This window comes from Eupeodes corollae, chromosome 2 (assembly GCF_945859685.1).
Source record: "Eupeodes corollae chromosome 2, idEupCoro1.1, whole genome shotgun sequence".
Classification (NCBI taxonomy): domain Eukaryota; kingdom Metazoa; phylum Arthropoda; class Insecta; order Diptera; family Syrphidae; genus Eupeodes; species Eupeodes corollae.
This window is the reverse complement of record NC_079148.1, coordinates 110,446,686-110,470,632: the sequence shown is the minus strand read 5'-3', so window position 1 is coordinate 110,470,632 and position 23,947 is coordinate 110,446,686. Positions and strand designations below refer to the sequence as shown.

Sequence of the window (23,947 nt, the reverse complement as noted above, 5' to 3'; positions counted from 1 at the left end):
TAGTTTGAACTCAATTTCATCAGCAAATAGTAATAATTAATTGAACGATATGCTATACTTAAATAGGGTTTCCTGGAAAAGATTTTATTTTGTTATGAATGGTGAACTAAATTTTATGACGATCGGTGTCAATAAAAAGGCATAGAATCGTTTAATAGGGGCCAAATATAAGCAATTGATAGATAAACTTTTATTTTGTCTACTTTCTAATCTTGTGTGTGAAGAAAAGTATTTAAGGAAGTGATAAATAGAAGAACACACTTTAGCTAAATTCAAAAACAATCAACATCCTCCTAGAAGTTTCTGTTGCACTTGGAACATCAACGTTTGCCTCTTATTTAATCACATTTTTCTTAGGGAAAGAATAAAATCATAACTTCTAATTCCGATCACAACTTTTATTTTACTTTTTCAGACTTCTGAATTCTTACCGGGAGGAGATAATTCTAAATTGGATGTTATAATGGGAACTGGTAGAACGTGATGAGATTTTCAAGTTAACTAAAATCTTATAACGATGCGGTTTGTAAAAAAGTTTTAATTACGTAGATAAGTAAAGATTATTATATATGTACATAGGTATTTAAAAAATGAGCATTTTTTGCACCTCATAACTTACCTAGGTCTTAAAAAGTTTATATGACGTAAAAGACGAGTTACACCGACGCTAAATTTCAACTTAAACTCGTAACGAACTTTTTCAATTCAATAACATATCGTATAGTTGAACGGCGAAACTAAGTGTTAAATTTGTTTATATCTGAGAAGTTACGTTTTGCTAGTATATTCAAAAATATGCAATACCACTATTTCTCAACATCTTGAAAATATGCATTTAAAGTTTTAAAAGGTTTAATAACCTTAAAATAGTGAAGATATTTTCTCTTGAAGCAGATTCATTTGAAAAAATGTATGAAGTTTAAAATCTGTTGAATTTACTTTACGATCTTTTTTAAAACAATCAGGTGACTATTTGAACAATTTTTTTTCAATATTTAACATGTAAATGGGTTATATATAGGGTCCTTAACATTAAAAATCCTTTCTGCCGTATTATGTGAATGTCTGAAGCCGTTCGTCAACAACCTGATAGGTCCTTATCAGTGTGGCTTCAGAAAAAGAAAGATCTTTTAAAGCCAGGAACTTCAAATCGATTCTCACCACCTCTTTATTGATTTTAAAGCCGCGTATGACAGTATCTATATAGGGACGAGCTCTACAGAGCAATGTCTAGTTTTGGCATCCCTGTCAAACTTATCCGTTTGTTTAGAACGACGATGGAGAATGCACGCTGCTCTATCAAGGTCGGAAAAGATCTCACCGATGCATTTGATGTCAAAAAAGGTTTTAGACAAGGCGTTGCACTGTCATGCGACTTCAACATCGTTCGAGAAAGAATTGTGCAAAACTCAACCGTCAACACTAGAGGCACAATCTTCCAAAGATCCATTCAATTACTCGCATACGCAGATGATATTGACATAATTGGGTGATCAAAGCGTGATGTCAGGGAGCGTTTTTGAGCATTGCGACGGAAGCGAAGAAGATGGGTTTAGTGGTAAATGAGGGCACGACCAAGTATATGCTGTCATCAAAAAAGGACATTGAACAACGACGTCTTGGATTTAACGGCACCATGGACAGCTATAACTTTGAGGTAGTAAAGGACTTTGTCTACCTAGGCACAACCATTAACACAGACAACGACACCAGCGCTGAAAGCGAACGAAGCATAACACTTGCAAATCGCTGTTTCTTTGGACTTAGAAGGCTATTGAGAAGTAAAGTCCTCTCTCAAGCATCTAAAATCACCATCTTTAAGAAACTCATCATCCCGGTTCTCATTTATGGCGCTGAGGACTGGACCCCGTCAGAGAAAGATGTGAACGTCTTAGGATGCTTCGAGAAAAAAATTCTTCGGGTGATTTTTGGCCCCGTACGTACGAGCTGTACAGCAACACTGACCTAGTTAACAGAATTAAAGTCCAACGGATTAGATGGCTAGGTCATGTAGAGCGAATGGACATCAATGCTCCAGCCCGGAAGGTCTTCGAATCCAATTCCGAAGGACGGCGCAGTAGAGGAAGACCACGACTCAGACGGCGCACTCAGACCTCAACTAACTTGGCGTGCGAAACTGGAGAAGCTAGCTACGTACTGAGCTGGCTGGAGACGCATGTTGGTTGAGGCCCAGGTCCACCCCAGACTGTAGCGCCACCTTAAGTAAGTAAGTAAAAACTGAAACTTAAAATATTGTTGGTGTATTACTACTGCGATAGAAACAAATGTTTCCAAAAACTGTTATTAAAGGGATGTCAGTGTGAATTACAAAAAAATTCATATAAATAAAAATTATGAGTTGAGTCTTTTTTCAAGCTTCTTAAATCATGAAATCATTTTGCATGTAAGGTTTTGAAACATGTAGGTTTTAATTAAACTACAAAATGAGGTGTGGCCAACAGTCCGTAGAGAAATAGGACCTAGACCTAGTGACTTACAAACCATAACCATTCCTGTGGGGACCTAAAGTTGTTTAATGACGACTCTGAACATCTTAATTGAGAAAGCACTTTTATTGACAAGAATTAGTCTTGAAGGATTTGTCAATTCTTCGCAAGAGGCAGTTTCCGACAAAAAACCTAAGGTGGCGCAGGAAGGAATTGAACCTAATATCTCTACCATGAAAGTTCTACGCACAAACCAACACGCCACGCATATGTTTCAATCGATGAATGCTATAATGTACTTTCATGGGTCAATCAATAAATGCACAACTTTTAAGCTAAATGTCTTAAAAAAACCAATCGGTCTAAAATTACCATTTTGGAAAAATCTGACATTTATGGTTCTCGTGTTTTAGGTAAATGTACATGAATGCAGGAACGAAGCATTACCATTATTAAATGATCGTAAGATTATAAGATTTTCCCTAACTTTATGTATGGTCCGATTGCATCGAACAAAATAAACCACCTGTAGGTTTTTAACTTCGTTTAAAATTTAGTATTTACTCGATTTCAATGTGCATTCAAACCTAGTGACGGTACTTAAGTATTATAAGCACTTTATTATACTGGATGTTGTTCACGACATTTCAATTAATTGGTATTACTCCTCAAGCTAATTTCATACCTCATCATTAATTCTATTATAAAGTGCATGCAAAATAAAGAATATGGGGGTTGATGTGGCTGAGTGGAGGGTGCAGGCGCTTGGATTGGCTTGGCATCAGACAGTCATGGTTGATCCATCATTTCGATTGAGCAGATGATGATAGGAAAAGCGCGAAAATTAAATCATCAGATTTGAAAAGTCTACTCTAACAATTACGAAAGATGCTGCTTATGGTTGCTCTCATGAGATGGAGCCACAAACAATAGCTCCGGGTTGGGATTTTCGCATTTTGAATATGCTAGATGTTATGTAACTCATTATGATGAGTTGCAATGGAAATGGCATAACACAATAAATTGCACAACAGTGGAAATCAGTTTGGGTAGGTTTGCATTTGTAGACATTTTCACCGAAAAGAAGCCTTAGAAACATAGGAAATGTTGAATTGAAATCTGCATCATAAATATAACCTGCGAATGAATTGTGTTGCAGAAAGTACCTGAGTATAAATGCTGCTAGCGAAATTTACATGTCATTTAAATCTGAATTTCAATTTCATTTATATGGATAGTTATTGAATCAAATTTATGGTTCAATTTTAAACATTTGACATACAGATGGCCTCCTGCAGCTTTTGCGTGAAGTATGCTAAATGAAGTGTTGTTTGTCAGCTGTCTTGAATGAAGCGTGTTTCAATGTTGAAACTTTTATTTGTAGCTTCAGGGACTTTATGAATTATTTCAGTCATTCCGTGCAATATTGTCGGTTTGATGCGCATTTTCTTTAAATATAAAAATATACCAACTAGGCACTATAAGATAATAAAAAAAACATACATGTACATATGTATATGTTAAGTAAAACAAAACTGTACTTTAAAATTAAGAACAAAGTGGGCGTGGTTTCTGTGAACTTGACTATTCCAAAGAAAATTAATGCTCTTCGAAATGTCAAATATATAAATTCGCAATGAACGTACTATGAAAGGACGGAATAATTCGTCTTTTACAGGTGGGACACACATGGTACGGCAAAAAGATCTCCCATATTTTGAAAGGCAATGACAAATAAATAAAAAAATTAACAGACAAATTTTATTGAATTTTTTAAACTGATTTAAGTTTAGTTGGAGGAAGGTCTCAATCATGTTACAGTAGCGATCCGTATTAACTGTAACTTTTTGCTCATTTTCTTCGAAAAAAGACGGACCTACCATACCAAATTGTCACATGATGGCCATGCCATTATCAGAGAGAAAAAAACTAAACGAGAGAACCAACTTCGACGGTTGCTCTCTTTTTGCCTACAAGCTGCGATTTGCACATAAACTTGCATATGTATTAACTCCATATAAAAAAAAATGTGGGGAACGAATACTTATGCAAGAAGATGTGCATACTCCCCACATTGCAAAAATTGGCGTCCATCTTTGAAAAATGGCGTCCACCTTTTAAAAATGGCGGATGCAGTCAGCTGTTCAGAGGTGTTCAAAGAATATTCAAAATTGTGGATGAACAATTTTGTGGTACTCTCATTGTGTTCGTTTGGGAGTAATACAATTCGAATATGAAGTGAAATTAATTACTCTTGTTAGGTGCCATAACAATGACGATTTAGAAACAATTCTATATTACATATTTAGAGAAATTTTAGTTAGTTGTTTGAAGCCAGTTTTAATCATTAAGTAAGAAAAATAAATTAGGTGGTACAACAGTCCTATGAGAATTAGGACCTAGAAACATTAAACTCTGAAAGCACTACAACTATTATTTTTTTATTATTAGCTGCGTTTATGTGTTTAATTTTCGCTCAGAGCGTTAAAAAAAGCAAAAACAAACTCAGATTTGTTTCAGTTTTCAGAATTCATCGACTTAATTTTGGCTGCGAGAGTTGCTGGAACATTGAAAACGAGAGTTGAAGAATGTAAACATGGATCATTAAAATAAAACAACGCAGGAACATTGAAAACATTTTTATATACTCATTTCTTTTTTAAATTCCTATTTTATTTGTGTGTACTCGTTGTTTATTTTCTTTAAGTTACCGACATTTCCAAAATGCTGAAAATAAGTGATTGAAGTAGAGACTAAATAAAAACCGTAAACTTCTGTTGCCAATTTTCAATGCATAAGATTTGTGAATTGGCGATTAGCTATGCTTTCCACTAAGCTAGTGTGCTGTTTTTAAAGGCTTAACTACATATGTAAGCCGAAAAGTACTTTTGTACAAAAGTAAAAGTATTTGTATTCTCGCTAGGTCAGTGGTTTTGTGAAGAGAATATACCAATTTTGTTCTTCAACCAAAATTTAAGTCTTATGCATCATTTTTATAAGTTTTCCAGTTCTACTATTTATTTATATCTTATCTTTCAGTTATATAGCGACAAGGAAAAATCTGTGAGGGTAAGTTCTAACTACATTTTTTTTGAAAGTCCATTGTGGGTTATTTATAGATGTTTGCTAAACTTTTTAGGCTATTCATAAATAAATCTAAGTTAAGGGCTAAACCTGAATAACTATAAACATAGAAAATGCTGTGTTCAAGTAATTATTATCGCAGCCAAATTTCATAATTAATTTTGTTGGTGTATAAAACAGCTGAAAGACTAATTCATGACAAATAAATGTTACGTTAACACTAAGTTCCAGAAAATATCGATTGAAACCGCAATTACAGAAGATATGGATATTTTATATTAATATTCCCGGTAAACTGTAGACCTTTATTATTTCCACCTATTATAATTAATTCGATGTTAAATAATTCAATGCAGTGTATTGTAGATAAAACAGCAGTTAAGTTATTAGTAAAGGTATTACTATTGAAAAACATGTACTTGTTCATAACAAATAAAGTCTAGTCTAAAAAACCTTAACTTTGTTATACACTCTTTCTGAACACATCTTTTCTCGTTTTGGTTGTTAATGCCATCTATCTGTAACTCAATGAAAGAGAAAAGAAAAACAAATTCACCTCAATCTTCCGTTTTAACGTTAACCGTAATTCATTGACAAACGAAAATTGTTTGCTAGAATTAATTTGTGAAAACCAGAGAGAGAAAGAAATATCAAATGTCTCGATTCTCTCTGCTCTTCGAGGTGAAAACATGTATACACCGAGACGAATTCAACACGCTATAAAAAATGAGAGTAAGAGGTTCCAAAGGGACGGAGACGAGGAAATTTGGCTCTCTCATCTAGTTTTTTCTCTCTGCCATGATGATTACTAAAAACGGCAAGTGGACCTCTATCTATGTATCTATACCCGGAGAACCATTTTATCTATAAATAGTTTTAAATATAAACGTCTAAAAATACGGGAGTTTTTTTTGCCTAAAGAAAACTAATGATTTGATTCGAGTTGTAAAGAGGTTATTAGGATCAAAGATGTAACTTTCCCGATTTATAAAGTCAACTACACTGAGGAAAACCAGAGTAAATTTAAACAAGCTAGGCTTCTAACAGACATATTCGAAGCATTACATTTTTGCATGATCAGAAATTACGGCAAAAAATACTACAATGACCCAAAGGTAGTACGTCAGTTCCTACGCTCGTTTTCAATAACACTCCTTTTGTAAGCTTGATTTATAAAGCCAATTTGCTTGAAGCACATTTTGCTGTTAATTTGAAGGTGCCAATGAGTGATATGACTCCGAATGTACTTGAAAACGTAAACGATTCTATAAGACGAATCGCACTCGTTCAGTTACTAGCGTACTTAAAGATCTTTACATTCACAAATCCGCTGGCCGCTGGTAGTATCTTCGCTATTGTTCTGAAGAGGTTTTCTTCAACGCTGTCATAACAACTGCGTTAACTTTTCCATCTGTTTTTTTCTACTGGTCTCTTTCGGAGTGAATTTGTCCAGCGTGTCCCTAAAAAAGGTGAATCCTCCCCCTCTGACTAACGCCTAATAGGACTTACGTCCTTTGTTTCCATGGTCATGGAAACGCTGATTAATTTTCAGCTTATGAAATATTTTGAAGAACGACAATAACAATAGATCCACTGGTGATCTCATGGTTTATCTCACCGAACAGTGGATAAAATCTTTACATCGTTTTAGAGGAAGTAAGATTATTGCACTTGATATTTCAAAGGCATTTGATAGAGTTAGGCATTAAGCTCTCTTATCGAAAATGCGTGCTCTTTGGTATTGATGAATCTCTTCTTTGTTGGGTTAGAAATTACCTTTTAAATTAAATTAAATTGGGTGGCGCAACAGTCCGTTGGGAACCAGGGCCTAGTGACTAACAACTCTCAACCATTTCTGTGTGCGAGTACTGTTGTCAGGAATGGAAGGGACCTACAATTTTAGGCCGAATCTGAACGGCTAATTTGAGAAAGCACTTTTTCATGACAAGAATTACTCTTGAAGGATTTGTCAATTCCTCGCAAGAGGCAGTACTCGCGATTTTTTTTTAATTAAGGTGGCACAGGCAGGGATTGATCCCAAGGCCCCTTGCATGACAGTCCAACGCACTAACCATCATGCCACGGGTACTACAGAAATGACCTTTGGGAGCATTTAATTCAAGTAGATTTGGACTGGTTGAAATTTGATATCCACAAAATAAACTTTGGTGTCCCCAGGGCTTTCCGACGCTCTTCCTTATTTTTAAAAATATTGTTTTGTCTTAAACTTCTAACTCACTTAAGGTCCAACTATAATAGACTTAACTGAGCTTAAGCCAGCTGAAGGGAACGAACCAATACACAGTCTTATATGTCACTAACCATAAAAGACGTTCTGCTCAGTTTCGTTAAATTTCGCTAACTTTCGCACAATTACACAAGAGCCATTTAAATGGCTCGAGCTTAAGCAAATGTCAAAATTTGCTTAAGTTACTTGAATCCATTATGGTTACTTTTTGTTTTGACGATAACTTCTGGTAACTTTTCTTTTGGTTTTGACATTAGCTTACTTTCGGTTAAGTCTATTATAGTTGGGCCTTTAATTGTTTTTCTGATAATAGTTCCCTCAGGTTTTCATATTCGTTTTTAGATTCTCATCCTGTCTCAAAAGCGCAACCCTCCCCCAATACCACTATCTATTATGCATCTAAGAGACTAAACAACTTTGAATTGCAGGTATGTGCATTACAAACAACTTGTTGTGGAGTGATCACATATTTGAAATTCTGATCTGGCTATAATTTACAAAGCATTTATGCGTCCAAAACTGAGGTATAATTCTCATATTTGGGCTAGTGCTCCAATAACGTTCTTGAATTGAAAAAGGAGCTCTAAAATTGATAGGAGATCGTTCTCTTACCGAGACATTTGCTTTTCTTGAACACCGCCGCAACGTCTCATGCCTATCATTGTTTTATCGTTTTTTAAACAATGCTCTTATCAAAGAGCCATTTGCATTGCTCCCTTTAAACAACTCAACCCTAATGCCCATATTGCTAGGAATACCCATCAGTTTTCTGTTGAACCCAATTTCGGACGAATGTGTAATGCTTTACCAGGCTCAATATTTCACACTCATCAAAATGTGCAGACATTCAAAACCAATGCGCATCTGTCTCTCCTTCCTAATCCTATCCTCCTTTATTAATTGCTCGCACTGTGTCTAATCATTATAAGGGTATTAATAACCCCTTTAGTGAGCACACAATTTATTAAAAAAAAAACTACTCAAGTTTTCTCTTGGTAAAATAATTTTTTACAATTTTCTAAAGATTCCTTTTAACGTAAATACAAATTTTATGTGTCTACTTGATTGCTGTTGCTTATAATTTGTAAGATTGTAAAGTTCTGTCAAACATATTTTTTGAAATGATTCTCTCTAAAAAATGTAAAATATTTACATTTGTTTCTACATATGGAAAATACGTTCATATTTAATTGATTTCTGATCAATATTGTTAACAACGACGCGATAATGTTTTTTATCAAAAAAGTAGATTTTTTACCATAATATTAATTTGTCTTTGTATTATTATTATGCGCCTTCAAAATAATTTATTTAAAACTCTACTTTGATCATTAATCAAACAGACATACATTTGTTTAAATAATTTATGTATAACCATATACCGAAAAGTTGGAATGAAATTATTCAAATTTTCTTCTCTTGCAAGTGACATTCTTTGTATGTAATGTATTAAAATTAATTAGTACACCATCAGGCAAGGCATCAGGCTATGTTATAGCCTGTAAATGGTAATGTCCATAGCTTTTCAGCATTCAGCACAAAGAATGTCGTTTGTTTTGTTCTTCTAGTCCCAGCTCCAGATTTATGAAATATTTCTCGAATTGACAGGCTAACAAGTATCACAATATCTGTGTCGCCAGCCAAATGGAACTTGGCACCGCATATAGCGCATATATGTAACATTCCAATAGAGTCCACATCCACTTTCAAGACTATAATGCTATATGCATATGGACGGAATGGCGGGCGCTCCACCGCCGACGGTACCAGAGTACTGGAGCCGATTGTTATAGTCCATTCGGGCAACTTGTTCACTTCAAGGGCAAACATCAGACATAGTTTGCAAATCTTGTTCATTTAGACGCAGAAGTTTTTCTCTTTTCGATGTACTTACAGATTAAAATTTTTAACAATATTTTAAATTGTTTATTGTTATTTACGAAAAAAAAAACAACATCTGATAAGGATTTCCAATTCACAACTTTTAATTAGTGAATGAAATTAAATCACACAATCCACAGACTTTTGAGTGAAACGTAAAAAACACTTGTTCGGTGATATGTAGATGATAAAAGATGAAATCTCAACTTGTGTTTATCTTATATATGTGTCATTTGTGCGTAATGAGTTACAACACAAAAAGAGGTATTTTGGAGCGTATATGTATTTACACGACCTTGATCTGAAGTGTTGAATATAAGGAATGAGGGAGGAATTTGTTGTTTTATTTTCTTAATCACTTGTTGATGATGTAGCAGGTGTTTTTTTTTTAAAGGCGGTGAGTTTAAAAAATGGCTTGTTTTTTATTTTAAACACCGCTGAAGGTTAACTGAGAATATATTTCAATATTGTCTTTAAGACATATGGGGTAATAGTGTCAAATTTAACCTTTTATATAAAGAATTTGTCAATTCTATGCAAGACCTAGTACCCGTAAAACAAACTTTAGGTGACAAAGATATGGATTGAACCCAAGACCTTTTGGGAGCGTGTCGACTAAATTCAATTAAAAAACGCGACTCAATTTTTTAAACAATATAATTTAAGTATTTTTAACTTCCATAGGAAGTTATTGCAATTCCGATTTGTCAAATTGAAAATTTTGACATTTCTCAACATTTTATGGTATTTTTAGAAAGATGTTTGTGCGTGCGTGTGCACGTACGTTTGTAAGTCCGTACGTTCACGACGTCTTATTCGTGGAAGAAGAAGAAGAGATATCGTTTTCAAATAAATTCTGTTATACAGATAAAAAGGCAGAAAGATCTTTTTAGGAAAATTAGGTGGGCGGTTTTTTTTTACGATACAAGTTTAAAAAAAGGTGAAAATTTTGGTTAACTCTTAATATCATACGAACCAAAAACGCTAGAGACTTGAATTAAATTGTATATAATATTGTGAAACGTGGTTCTAAACAAATATATTTTTTGAAAAAAAATCCAATTAACGGTTTTTTTATAAATCAGAAAAAATGAAAAAAAAAATTGTCACCTCGAAAATTTTACGAGTACAAAATAATTTTATCTCCAAAACAATTTTGTGCAACAAACAAAAAATAAAGCCAAATAAACATTTGGTAAAATTTTAAGAAATGGACAGTTTTTTGACCACAAATAAAAACCTAAACAAACAAATTAATAAAAGTTGGTTAAAAATTTATTTTCGACTCAAATATCTTTTCAAAACTTTGAGATATTGGCTTTAAACTACTTTTATCTTTTAAAAAATATTGTTGTCAACATTCAGTAAGGAAAATCTAATTAATAGTTTTTTTTTACATAAAATAAAAACCTAACAAAAAAAAATACTAAACATTTTATTCCGAATAAAAATCCATTACCAAAACTAGATTTTCGAAATAAACGAAAACCTACAAAGTTCTAGGCAAGACAAATAGATAGACGGGTTGGGAAGTTATCAGTGTGGGTCGCATCCAAGCCTCTTTTTTTATAAAGTAATTGATATAATTGATTATTTGATTGAAACATGAACTACATATGTTATCTGGCTGAAGGCAAACCGACGAATGATGATAATAATGCAAAAGTAAAAATGGGCAGATGAATTTGTAACGCATTCCTGCGGCCGATCCGAAATACTCTATGTCATTTATTTGACTTTCATATTTGAATATTTGAAATAACGGGATTTAGCTAGCTAAAACTAGCACAGCAAGATTTCAGGACTATTTAATAAACTTAGTTTCCTCATATTTGAAAGGTAGACGTTATAGTGTTAAATTTCGTAATGAGTGTTCAAGTTCATTTGTTGTGGATTCTGGTGTCCCCCAGGGTAGCCATCTTGGTCCTGTTCTATTTGTTTTATTTATAAATGATTCGGGTTCGATCATACAAAATTCGTCTTTCCTAGTATATGCTGATGAAATTGAAATTTTCAAAAAAAAAATCAACTCTACATCTGACTGTCGACTCTTGTAAGAAGACTTAATATTATTCAAAGAATGGTGCAATAATAATCGTCTTGTTTTAAATGTTGACAAATGTAAAACAATGAGTTTTACACGCAAAAAAGTTCGAATCGCTTTTAATAAAATGTTTAATTCTTGTCCTTTAAGTAGAGTATCCGTATTTTGTAACTTGGGTGCTGTCTTAGATTCTAAACTAATATTTAAGGAACATATTAACTTCATAGTTAAAAAAGCAAATAAAGTTTTGGGTTTCATCTTACTACGGATGGGTTTTTGACATTTATACGAGCCTCGAATGGATTTTATGTAATTACATTCGCAAATGTTGGCACGAATTATATTGCATTTGTTTCTCTATGGCTGCGTTCGTTGAGTAGTTGTGCATTTGGAATTATGTGTTTTCAATTGGGGAAACAATCAATCTGTTACTTTTGATATTATTTAGTTTTGTTAATGAACATGGACTAACTGGGCTTATTTTGCAAAAGAAAACAATGGAAAAGATAATTAAGTTTTGCTGTGTTTCCACAAAAGGCTTATCTTAGTTTAGATTAAATAAATCTTTTTGGTGTTTCCACCGCACAAGAAGATCTAAAAACGATTAAGTTTGACAGAACTTTCTAAACTGCAAATGGTGTTTCGATGTTTCTTATGAAGTACAAGCGAGATAGTTTGATTTTTGTTAAGCAATGAAGAACTGATTAGTTCAGCACCATATAAGAATATGCTACCTACTCCCAGTGCAATTTTTTGTTTTTAATTTGAAAACTATATTTTTCTATACAAACCAAACCAACTCCAACCATTCAGTTTTTTCTTCATAAATTTTGCCCCCGACTCTGATCGCCGACGGGAAACAAGAAAAATCAAGCTCATTTGAACTCGATTCAGGTATATAAAGAATTGAGACGAGCTTCACCACATGTTAATTTAGAAGCCTACGAACACACCCTCTCCTTGAAGCAATTGTTAAATGAACTTTTTTTTATAGAATCTCAATTTCCAGATGTTTTCTTACCATTTCTCTTTTAAAACTGTGGATTTTATTAGTTTTAGTTAGTTTGTTTTTTGCTGAAGTTACTTATAACTTTTGATTTTCACAAAACTTTCTTATATTTGTGTTTTTTTTTTTATATTATTATTCTGACAGATCTTCTTTCAGTTGTACCAATTTTTAAATACAAAAATGTGGCTACTGCCGATGGGTTTTATTCGGAATTTTCTACTATACTTTTATAGAAAGCCAACAAAAACACGGGGAATAATAAACTTCAGCGATGAGGCCCCTTCTTAACTTTGTAAAGATACTTTAAGAAGTAGAAGAGTCGCATTTGGTGCTCGCACGTGACGTCATATCTTAAATAGATCACCTTTCATTTTCATCGTGATTGGAGTTTTTGATGGCAGACCATGAAATATCCAAGTTCCACTTAGATCCATAATGATCAAAACTATGAAATAGTAAAAAGAAACCTTGATTTAAAGCCCACCTTCCTTTCTTAGATTTATGTTGTACGACGTTAACCCCTACGTATAAACTACATCATCTATACAAGCCTAACATTAACCCAAAGAGATGATCCAAGTATAAAAATAACCTCTTATTATAACTTTTGGACTAAAGTAAAAAGATTACAATGAGCTTATGTTGTATATTACCGTAAACATATGTCATGTGCGTCATTGTTATTTTTACATGCCTAATCTGAGGCCTACATGCGACATGAATAAGCCCAACAAGCCTATTCATTAGTCACAGTCTGTTTAAGTCTTAAATAAGTTAATCCGCCCTTCTCGAAGTACTATTCACACATTCGAGTTTCAATAAACTTCAATTTAATAACACAAAAAAAAATCAATCATGTTTTGTTAGTTTGTCTTCACTTTAATTTCAATCTTTTGTTCGAAACAATTATATCTTTAATCAATGATAGCTACACACAAAGATCGATAATAATTTTCAATAACTTTAAGCTTTGGCTTAATTATACGAGAGATTTTCTGAATTTGGTGCTGATGATGCCAATTAAACAAGAGTCTATAATATATTACTCATCTAACCTTAAAGTTTCATAAATCCCACCGATATAGACATTGTCAACTTAAACTTGAATCAAGACACGCATCGAACGTGGTCTTGATCGAGCAATAATATAATAATTATTGTTAGTATTGTAAATTTTATGTTGTTTTTTTTTGTTTGTTTGTTTTAGACATCGAATTGAAAATGTATATATTTATTTACAGTACACGACTGTGGTGCACAACATACATAACTTTAAGAGCTCCGATATGTGGCTTTGTTTTGCACGTTGAACCTGTCAAGTCAACCCAGGCCGAGTTCGATTTCGAGTTAACTTCATCGGGCCAGGCACAGGCACAGGCAATGAACAAACAAGTAAACTAGCCCCGGCTACCTTGCCTTAACTAGTAAACTTGACGCCAGCCGTCTGACTGATTTGGACAAAATCTAAAATTATACAATTTCATTCATTACCGAGTTAACGCAAGTAAGTTGTTGTTATTGTTGTTGTCTCAGCCAACTATACCACCATTGTATACAATGCCACCTTGGATGCATTTAAATCGGATGAACTGAGAGTGAGACTGACTAAGATCTGAGCTGAGACTGGGGCTATAGAGACTCCACCATCAAAGCAAAACATCAGACGGAGTGAGGAGTGTTGCCGTGTTGTGGTTTTCAAGCTAAAACGATGCTGAGCTGAGTTGATGTCGATGCATGATGCTTGCTGCTTGATGCTGAAGTCGAATTTCATCAAGACACTACAAAAATTGAAATCAAAACTTGAAAAGAGGTTTCGCCTATTTTAGACTTGCATGAGGTCAACCAATGCTCGTAGTGGCACTGTGCGATCTGCGATGAGTAAGTGAGAACTCTATGTTTCATAATGAAGCAACAATAACAACAATTTTATAGATACATTTCTTGACTTTTAAGATACAATTTTTATTTTTGCTTGATTTTTATTGTTTTTGTTGTAAGTGGTTCTTGTTCAAGATGTAATGATTAGCCAAGTGCAAAAAGTTCCTTTTTTCCCCTTTTCATTCTCACTCTTCTTTAACATATTTTATTTTGCCTCGCAATGAATTATGGTGTCTATTAATTTTCTAAAGCCAGGTTTTTTGTATTTGTTTAAAGATCATAATTATTTAAGACTTCAAGTGCAACGGCTAATGTGATCGTATTACATGGAATATTTACATATATAAGTTAAGTTGAGATGAATGTATGTACGAGTATATAATGTAAGTAAATTTGTCTTTTGAGATGAAAATAAAAACATCATCATCTCTGTGTCTGTTCATATAAATTTGTAAGCAAAACAAAGTTTTCATTATTTACACGAGACTTAACCGTAGCTCATTATGCAGTTTAAAATACAAATGTATATAAGTTAGTTATTTTGTTTTATTTTTAGCTTTTCAGTAAAATTTCTCACAATACTGCATAATTGTCTTTCTGAATTTGTCTTTACAATTAAAAGGTTTAATTAAGTGTTTTCCGAACTTTAAAAGAACTTTTCTAACACTTCCTATTAAAATTTTCAATTAGATGCATTTGATAATTACAACACAAAAGTAATTGAAATGTATATTTTTGAACTACAATTACTTGTAATTATAATGCAAAAAAGTTCAACTAAGAAAATAAATTACCAAAGTATACAGTCCTGTGCAATTAATTTGGCCAAATGAATTTGGTAGTAGGCCTCGATTTTCGGGTTTGTTTTTTAAATTTTATGGTAAGTTCTTGATGAATTAGTTAAATCAAATCTTTCTTTTGACTGTGTGCAGGTACATACATAAGTCGAAATTTTTTTTAAAGTTTAATAATTGAATACCCATTTCATTCACATTATGTTGTTAGGCACATATTTTATCACGGATTTGTCGAAAAAAAAGTAATACAAAAATTTAAAAAAAAGCAAAAATCATCGCTCTTCGTGAACACATGAGGAAAACGATCAGCGCGATTTCTTTGGATGGCGGAGTGCCAAAATCAAGCGTTGGCAGAATAATTGAAGTGTACAGGTCGACAGGAACAGCGTAATAAATGCAGGGAAGACTATCGGGGAGCTTCAAAGAGATTTAGAAAGCACTGGAGTTAAAAAACAGCTTCTGGTTTTGCCATGCAGAAAAAAAGGCTAAGATGGGCTAAAAGTCACCAGAGCTGGACCCAAGAAGATTGGAAAAAAGTAATTTTCTCGGACGAAAGCCATTTCAAAGTCCAAAGATACAAGGTGAGTGTCGCGAGAAGAAGTGCAAAAGAAAAACTCCGGTCCAGCCATATCGTCTTAGGCCCAAAAGTCATGTTTTGCGGCTGTTTTACCTTTGATTGTCCTGGGAACTTGAAGCCCTGCCAACTTGAAGCCCTTGAAGGTGTGATGAATTGCGTCAAATACGCTGCTTCTTTCAACTATACGAAGAAGAACTTCAGCGCAGGAATAGATTTTTCAACAAGATCCCTCCCACACGTCGAAAGAAACTAAGTAATTCTACGAGGAGACAAATATTAAAGTCCTGAAATGACCAGGAAACTCGCCTGGTCTCAACCCAATTAAAACTTATGGGCAATCATCAAGACACGGCTTCGAAAGGGGGATTGCACCACGAAGAACAACTTGATTTCAGCAATAATTGATGTATGGTTTCACGAATCTGACAACAAAAATATTTGTGAAAATTTGGTTCTGTCGATGCCAAAACGAGTAAAAATGGTTATAGATGCTTAAGGTGCGCATATACAATATTTAAAAAAATGTGCACCTGTTATTGTTAATATTAAAAAAAACCTCTAAAATCGGTTTGTCCCACTTAATTTGCACAAGATTGTAGATATTTGGTATAGCCCTCAACTTCGTCTATTTATATTGCTTAAAATGTAGATCATTAAATTGCAAACAAAGGATCGAAACTATGATAACTGGAAACATTTTTAATAATGTTTTATCATATGAGCTTATAATAAATAAATTAGGTGACGCAACAGTCCATTACCAGATTCTAGGCGCTTTCATTTAGGGAGCTTATCTGATCAAAATTAAATTTGTGTTTATATTTTGGTTTTTGCAGTCTTCTTCTTTTCAAAAGTATAAGCTCCTTTCTAAAAAAAAACGAGAAGAAGAATCAAAATAAAACTAAAGAATTTAAAAAAAGGGGGAACATAACCTTCTTTTCAAAGACGAGCACTTTTAAATTTGTTAAAAGGAAATTTGGATTTTTTGTAAAAAGTCCACACTAATATTTCACTAAAACTTTCTTTGTTTAGGGACCAGTTTTAGCTATCATTGAAACCAATCCGAAAATAAGGAAATTTAATGCATATTTGACTGTGTTTCCTTTTGATTAGATGTGCAAATTTTGTATTATATTTTTTTTTAGAAAAAAGCTAAACTAAACAATTATTTGTCGCTAAGAAAATATTTTTCCATTTTCCGGATCGACATTTATTTTCTTGGTATAGCCCTCAACTTCGTCTATTTATATTGCTTAAAATGTAGATCATTAAATTGCAAACAAAGGATCGAAACTATGATAACTGGAAACATTTTTAATAATGTTTTATCATATGAGCTTATAATAAATAAATTAGGTGACGCAACAGTCCATTACCAGATTCTAGGCGCTTTCATTTAGGGAGCTTATCTGATCAAAATTAAATTTGTGTTTATATTTTGGTTTTTGCAGTCTTCTTCTTTTCAAAAGTATAAGCTCCTTTCTAAAAAAAAACGAGAAGAAGAATCAAAATAAAACTAAAGAATTTAAAAAAAGGGGGAACATAACCTTCTTTTCAAAGACGAGCACTTTTAAATTTGTTAAAAGGAAATTTGGATTTTTTGTAAAAAGTCCACACTAATATTTCACTAAAACTTTCTTTGTTTAGGGACCAGTTTTAGCTATCATTGAAACCAATCCGAAAATAAGGAAATTTAATGCATATTTGACTGTGTTTCCTTTTGATTAGATGTGCAAATTTTGTATTATATTTTTTTTTAGAAAAAAGCTAAACTAAACAATTATTTGTCGCTAAGAAAATATTTTTCCATTTTCCGGATCGACATTTATTTTCTTCAACAGATGATTTTTGTATGTTAAAAAGTGAAACGAATCTTTCCACTTATTTGTGTTCCAATTTCACACGATTTCAATGTCGGACTTCTCTCAGAAAAAAAATTAAAGATGTATTTCAATCAGAGAAGTTTTTTCAATGACAAAAATTTTCAATATTGCTATAAGCGAACTGTTAAAAAAATTCCAATGATTGGTTTCATTGATGACAATCAATGATAGCTATAGCTGGGTCCTTAAACTTAAAGTAAATTGTTCTAAACTACTACAAAATACCAATACTTTTGTGTTGTGCTGCCTGTCATCAATTCTTTCGTATGTAATTTATTAAACAATTCAAATATAGTTTCTTAATCTTATAATAAAAATAATTGATTTATAATTTCCCCAAATCAAATTAATACATAATCATTAAAAATTATCTGCTTGAAAATGTATTGAACTTTCATTTGAAGAATAGAGCTGAACTGATGTGTTTATTATTAAGTTTTTAATTACGTATGTACGTAATAAAAGTCGGACAAGCTCTTGACTTTAATGCGGTATTGATTTATTTGTATGTCTATATTATTGTTATTATTTCAATAAGTTTACCCAGTAAGTAGGTAGGTGCTCCATAAATGTACTATATACCATTTGTTTTAGTATTGGAGAGAGGTTTGATGATCGTGTGTTTTTGGCTTTTGCAAAATAAGACATGTATATTTTATTATCTCAAGAAATATGAAGTTTATTTTAAAGAGGCCTCTTAAAGACAGTCAAATAAAATAGTTAAATTAAAAGTAGTCAGAAGCTATTGGTGACGACACGGTAGCGGTGGTAGCTGGAAATATACAAATAATTTTATGTAAGCCAATTTAAGTAAGTGTTTCCACTTTGTCAACAATTGGAAAACAAAAAAAGTTATTAGTTTTAGCTAAAACTTTTATTTTAATATAAATAAATATTAAAAGAAATTAGGTTTAAGCTAGCTTACAGAAATCTTCTAGCCAATAAATAAATATAGCTTAAACTATAATATTAAGTGTATGTAAAGCTTCTAAAATGTCAAGACATTTGATTGTTATATGAGGCCTAATAAGTATAAGCTCAAAATACTCTAAATTTTACAGGAAACTGTCATACAACAATTAAATCATTTCCATTTTTTTTAACTTACAGTTTTCGTGATTTATGTCGACAATTTAAAACAAAAAAAAATTGATAACTTTAGAAATATGAAGGAAGTTTCCAGCTTAGATCATATTCTAAATAAGATATAACTCGTTAGCTTATGAGTGTTCAAAAACAAGCTTCTTTCTTTTATTTTTCTTCTAAACATTTGAAAACGCAGTAAAGTTGTATATTAAAATCCTTAAACAACTTATATCTTAATAAATTTTTAATGAATCTTACATTTAATAAATGGCTGCGTCAGTTCCTGAGATAATCTCTGTTAATATATTTTATGTTAATATGTAGCGCTGTGCACATTGTCTTTTCCAGTTCTGAAATTGAAGTAATAAATTCATATTAATTTTATGAAACAAAAATTGGTGAGAAAATTAATACAGAATATTGTTTATTCTATATAAAAAAAAAACAACTAATTAAAATAATCCCAATCCAATAAATAAGGCACATAATTTAGAAATAATGTTTAGTGAAAGTTGATTGACATTTTGTTTATTAATAAAATACTCTAACCATACCAGTTTGCAGCGACAAGTTTGAATGTCTTATAAAATCCATGATGATTGAATTTCATATGAACTTACCCTTAACAAAAATAATAGATTTATTTGGACCATTTTATAAAATGTGTCTACATACATTATTCTAAGTTCGATTGAACTTTAGACTATGTCGTGATTTAGAGATGCGCATTATATGTTTGAGGTCTGTTTTAGAAAATGGATAGTATCAGAACAAAACTGAGGGGCTGTGTTAAACCTAAAGTCCTATGATCTCGACTGTTTAAAATAAATTTTGAATAATTTTTTAGTTACTTTTGGTGTAAGTTTAAACATTATTATTTTACTTAACAAAATATTAGGAACAAATTGAGTGAGAAATTAATAACAAATTGCAGAGTATTCAAATTTCTAGATAATCTCTTTCAAGTTTAAATGTTCGTAAATTTGAAAATTCGTTTCTCTAGTAGATGTGTACAGATTTCAAAGTAGAGGTCCTAATCGACGTTTTTAGGAACAATTAAAAATTACCTGTTCGGTAAACAAATCAGTCAGAACCATACTTCAACGGATGATTATTTACCGGTCAAGACACCATATCTCATCAGGAAATTATGCAGGAGAACTTGGTGGAATTAGATTTCTTGGATTTCGGAAACTTTAACATACATATATAAAATATAAATAGTGTTGTTTTCAAAAATGTGTTTTTTTTTAAGAAATTCACAGGAATTTTGTTAAAGGAATCTATAAAATTTATCGACTTTTTTCAATTTCAGAAAAACATTTAAAAACCTAGCGGACTGTATTTTTTTTAATTTATCAAAAATTTCTGTATTCTCTGAAATATTAAATTTTCAATTTATCAAAATTTCCCTTTTCTGCCAAAAGTCTGATAATAGAATGAGTCATATTCATAGTTCCTTGATAAGTTATGATTTGTTTTGCTTCATGATATTATGTTATTAATAGAAAACTTAAACACATTTTAAAACTATAATCTGGAGTATAAAAAAATAAACACGACGGAACCTATCGCCCGAATTTCGATCGAAAGCGAATTGAAATCACTTTACAATTTCACGTGAAATGAAATTCCATGTTCTTCAATTCGATCGATTTCGAAAACTTCGAAATAACTTCGAACTGTCAGAACTGAAGGATGATCCATTTTTATTTTGTTTTTAAAGTACAATTTTTTGTTTTGAAGATGGATGCAATATTATTGGCAATTTTAAGTGAAAAAAGGAAGCAGAATTTAAGAGAAAAAATAAGAGGACGAATTTCGGGAGACAAAACAAATATATTATTCGATTTACCTGACACAATGTAAGTGTGTGAAAATTATGAAGAATTGTTCTGATGAATAAAGTAAATTCTTGATTTCCTCTTTTAAGCGTTCATTGCAATTTAAGATTAAGCAAAGACGTTTTTTTATATGTTCTAAGGGAAATAGAACCTTTTATAATACCTTCATCGATTCCTTCAATTCAAAAACTTGCTGCAGCCCTCCGATTCCTAGCAGAAGGAAGCAACCAAAGATCAATTCACAGAAATAAAAATACAGAAATACAGAACACCCAAATTCACTTTCGCAAAGTGTATTCACAAGAAGTGAAATGCAGAAAATGGGCATGTATGTTGAAACTGTCAAAATAAACAAACTAATTGAGAAAATTAAGTTACGAGACATTTTTTTTTAAATTTAAAAACAAAAAAAAAATCTCAAAAAACTTAATAAAATTTTGCTGTATGTTGGAATGCTACCAACCAACAAAAAGCGAAAGCTCTACCTAACCCGATTGAACCCCTTTGAAATAGATGAAGACGATTTGTATGAAATTTATCGATTTGAGAAAAAAAAAACTGTCAAGTTTATGATTAACCTTCTAAATATTATAGATCGGAATTCAATGAAATGCCTTAAACCTGTTTTTTACTAAACAGAGCTGGCAAATTCTTTATGAATAGCAGCTGTGTGTAACCTATTTAATATTTTAAATAGACTGCAGTTCAAATAGACTCGGGTTTTTAATATTACTATGAATATGCTCCAATATTTTTAAACCATTTCTCAAATATTTTCGATCGAGGAAAAAATTCCTTGAAATTTAAGGAACATAAACTTACAAAGTATGTTTTTGCTTATGGTAAATTGAGTGTTGGAAAACTCATTTAAGTATATCTTCAAATCCATAAGAATAATTTTCTTTGCTTGGATTACAAATGTATATAAAGCTATTCGATAAATACGAAAACCTAATATTTGTTTAGTTGGCTCTCAATTGTAAATATTATTAATTTTGTGTGTCTCAAATAACACGAATTACAAAAATATAACCTTGCGGGGAATTTAAAATATTTCAACTAGCTTACACAGTTGGTAAATAGAAATATAAAATAAAATTATTGCATTAAGTTGTCAATAAAAGCGGAAATGTTAAACTACTTGTATATTGTATCGAGACATTTCTATACCTCAATACTTGACTCAAATATCTGTGGTTTCAGATTTTTGCCTTCCCCTAAGAATCAATATGATTTCTGTTTCGTTAGGGAAAGTTTGTGTTGTGGTGTATTTTACGTCATTGTGGAAAATGATTTCTAATACATTTGTATGATTATTTACATCAGTTGTTTTTATTATTTGAAGCATTGACTTTATAGAAACCTTTAAATTGGCATAAAACTGCAAATTTTGTTTGTTAATTTCAACAACAAGAAAATATTCTTTCAAATGTCAATCACGTTTTCGTTTGGTCTGATGATCAAACTGCATCATCAAGTTTTAACAAATAAACTATTATAATAATAGACGTTTGTACATATATCTATCGAAAACCATAGTTTGACAATAGAATCATAGGTAAATAAGTAAATATGTATGTATGTACACACATACGTATACTATATAGGTAAAACTTAAGAGAAATGGGATCAAGGTCGTTTGGTAATCATTTTGTTGTGACATCTGTCGGTTCTTGATAAAAGAGTCGTTGTATAAAGTGTAGAGAATACTTTTTTAACATTTGTTCATCAATTTTTTGTTTTACAAAATAACCAAATGAAAACCAGGTTGATTAAGTTAAATAAACAAAAAATAATATACATGCATATGCATATGTATGTATATACATTTGTGCTGAAGAAACAATAGATTCAACTTAAATTACATGAACAAAAAATTCACACAAATGTTGCTATACTTTTGAATAGAAGAATAAAATTAGTGTTTTTTTAATGTTGCGTATACGCCCTGGATGTCATTTTTTTAAAACATTGTTTTTTTTAAACAAAATTAAACTAACAAATGTAATTTTTACTTCCAGGTTTAGATGAAATATAATATTTTAATTTTGACAGTTAGAAAATTTTACTTCTAATAAATAAATATAAAATAAACTAGAATTGTTATTGGATTTCTTAAAAAAAACGAGGTCATTTGAAGTGTAGACATCAATCAATTCATCAAAAGTGAAGTACAAGGCTTAAATAGCTTATATTTAGAATCCGTATTTTTATAGAGATCGCATGTACCGAGTGTTTCCTTAGACAAAGGTCAGCTTAAAAACTTCTTCTTCTGGATCAGAAACTACTTTTCTAATTGTTCAATACAAGTTGTATTGGATGGTATCAAGCTTTTCATATTGGTTTCTAGGTTCACATCATTGTCCTTTGTATGTGGATCAGCAGCATATGATAAGCTCATTGAATTTCGACTTAGATAAGGAATTATTAACCGTGTAGAATTTAATTTTTAAAAAAAACTCAATGCTGTCTCCTCTCGTTAAAACGTAAACCATCCCCTAAGCCGCTATCCATGAGGGACACTTGCATTCAGGAACTATTTAACTTTTAGTACTCGGTATAATTGACATTGCTGCTAGTTGCTTAGGATTTCTCCGACGATACAAGCAAATTTTCACCACTTCCGATCTGGCTGTAAGCTTTGATTTATCCAATATTTGGATATCAACCCTATTCTGCTATTCATGTGGATCGTATATTCGATTCCCTTTCACACTGCGGATCTGAATTGTATAGAATGGATGCTTTCACGTGAAAAGAAGAATACCGCGAAGTATTACCGATATACACAGATTCACTTCGATTGATCAGCAGAATAATGATTATTGAAAATTCAAGTCAAATTCCCCCCGATGAATAGCAGAATAGGTTTGTATAACTCACATATTTGTGCAGGTGTATCAACAAGAAGTTTAAGTCTTTTGGACAAAATCCAAAAAAGAACTTTGGAAATCATATTCAATACCCGCAGTATCGAACGTACTGTCAAGTTTAGAGATTATTTTTGTACCCGCACATCGAGAATGTGGAATGCTGTACCCAACTCTGTCTTCTCGCCCATTTTGATAAACAAAACTTTAAGACCAATGTGCACTGGTATCTACTCTTAAATCCTTCCCTATTTTCTTAAGGCTCGCACTGTGTTTAAATTTCAAACAACTTAACGACT

The 23,947-nt window shown here is 32.0% G+C and overlaps 1 protein-coding gene across 1 annotated transcript in view; it reads right to left on the bottom strand.

Annotated features, from left to right (window-relative positions):
* LOC129948582 (formin-J) overlaps positions 1-23,947 on the bottom strand; it is a 97,730-nt gene that overhangs the window by 50,192 nt on the left and 23,591 nt on the right. Inside the window, exon 2 of the mRNA XM_056059691.1 lies at positions 19,193-19,284. The gene's annotated coding sequence lies outside the window, so the exon portion shown is untranslated. The remainder of the gene's footprint in view (positions 1-19,192; positions 19,285-23,947) is intronic.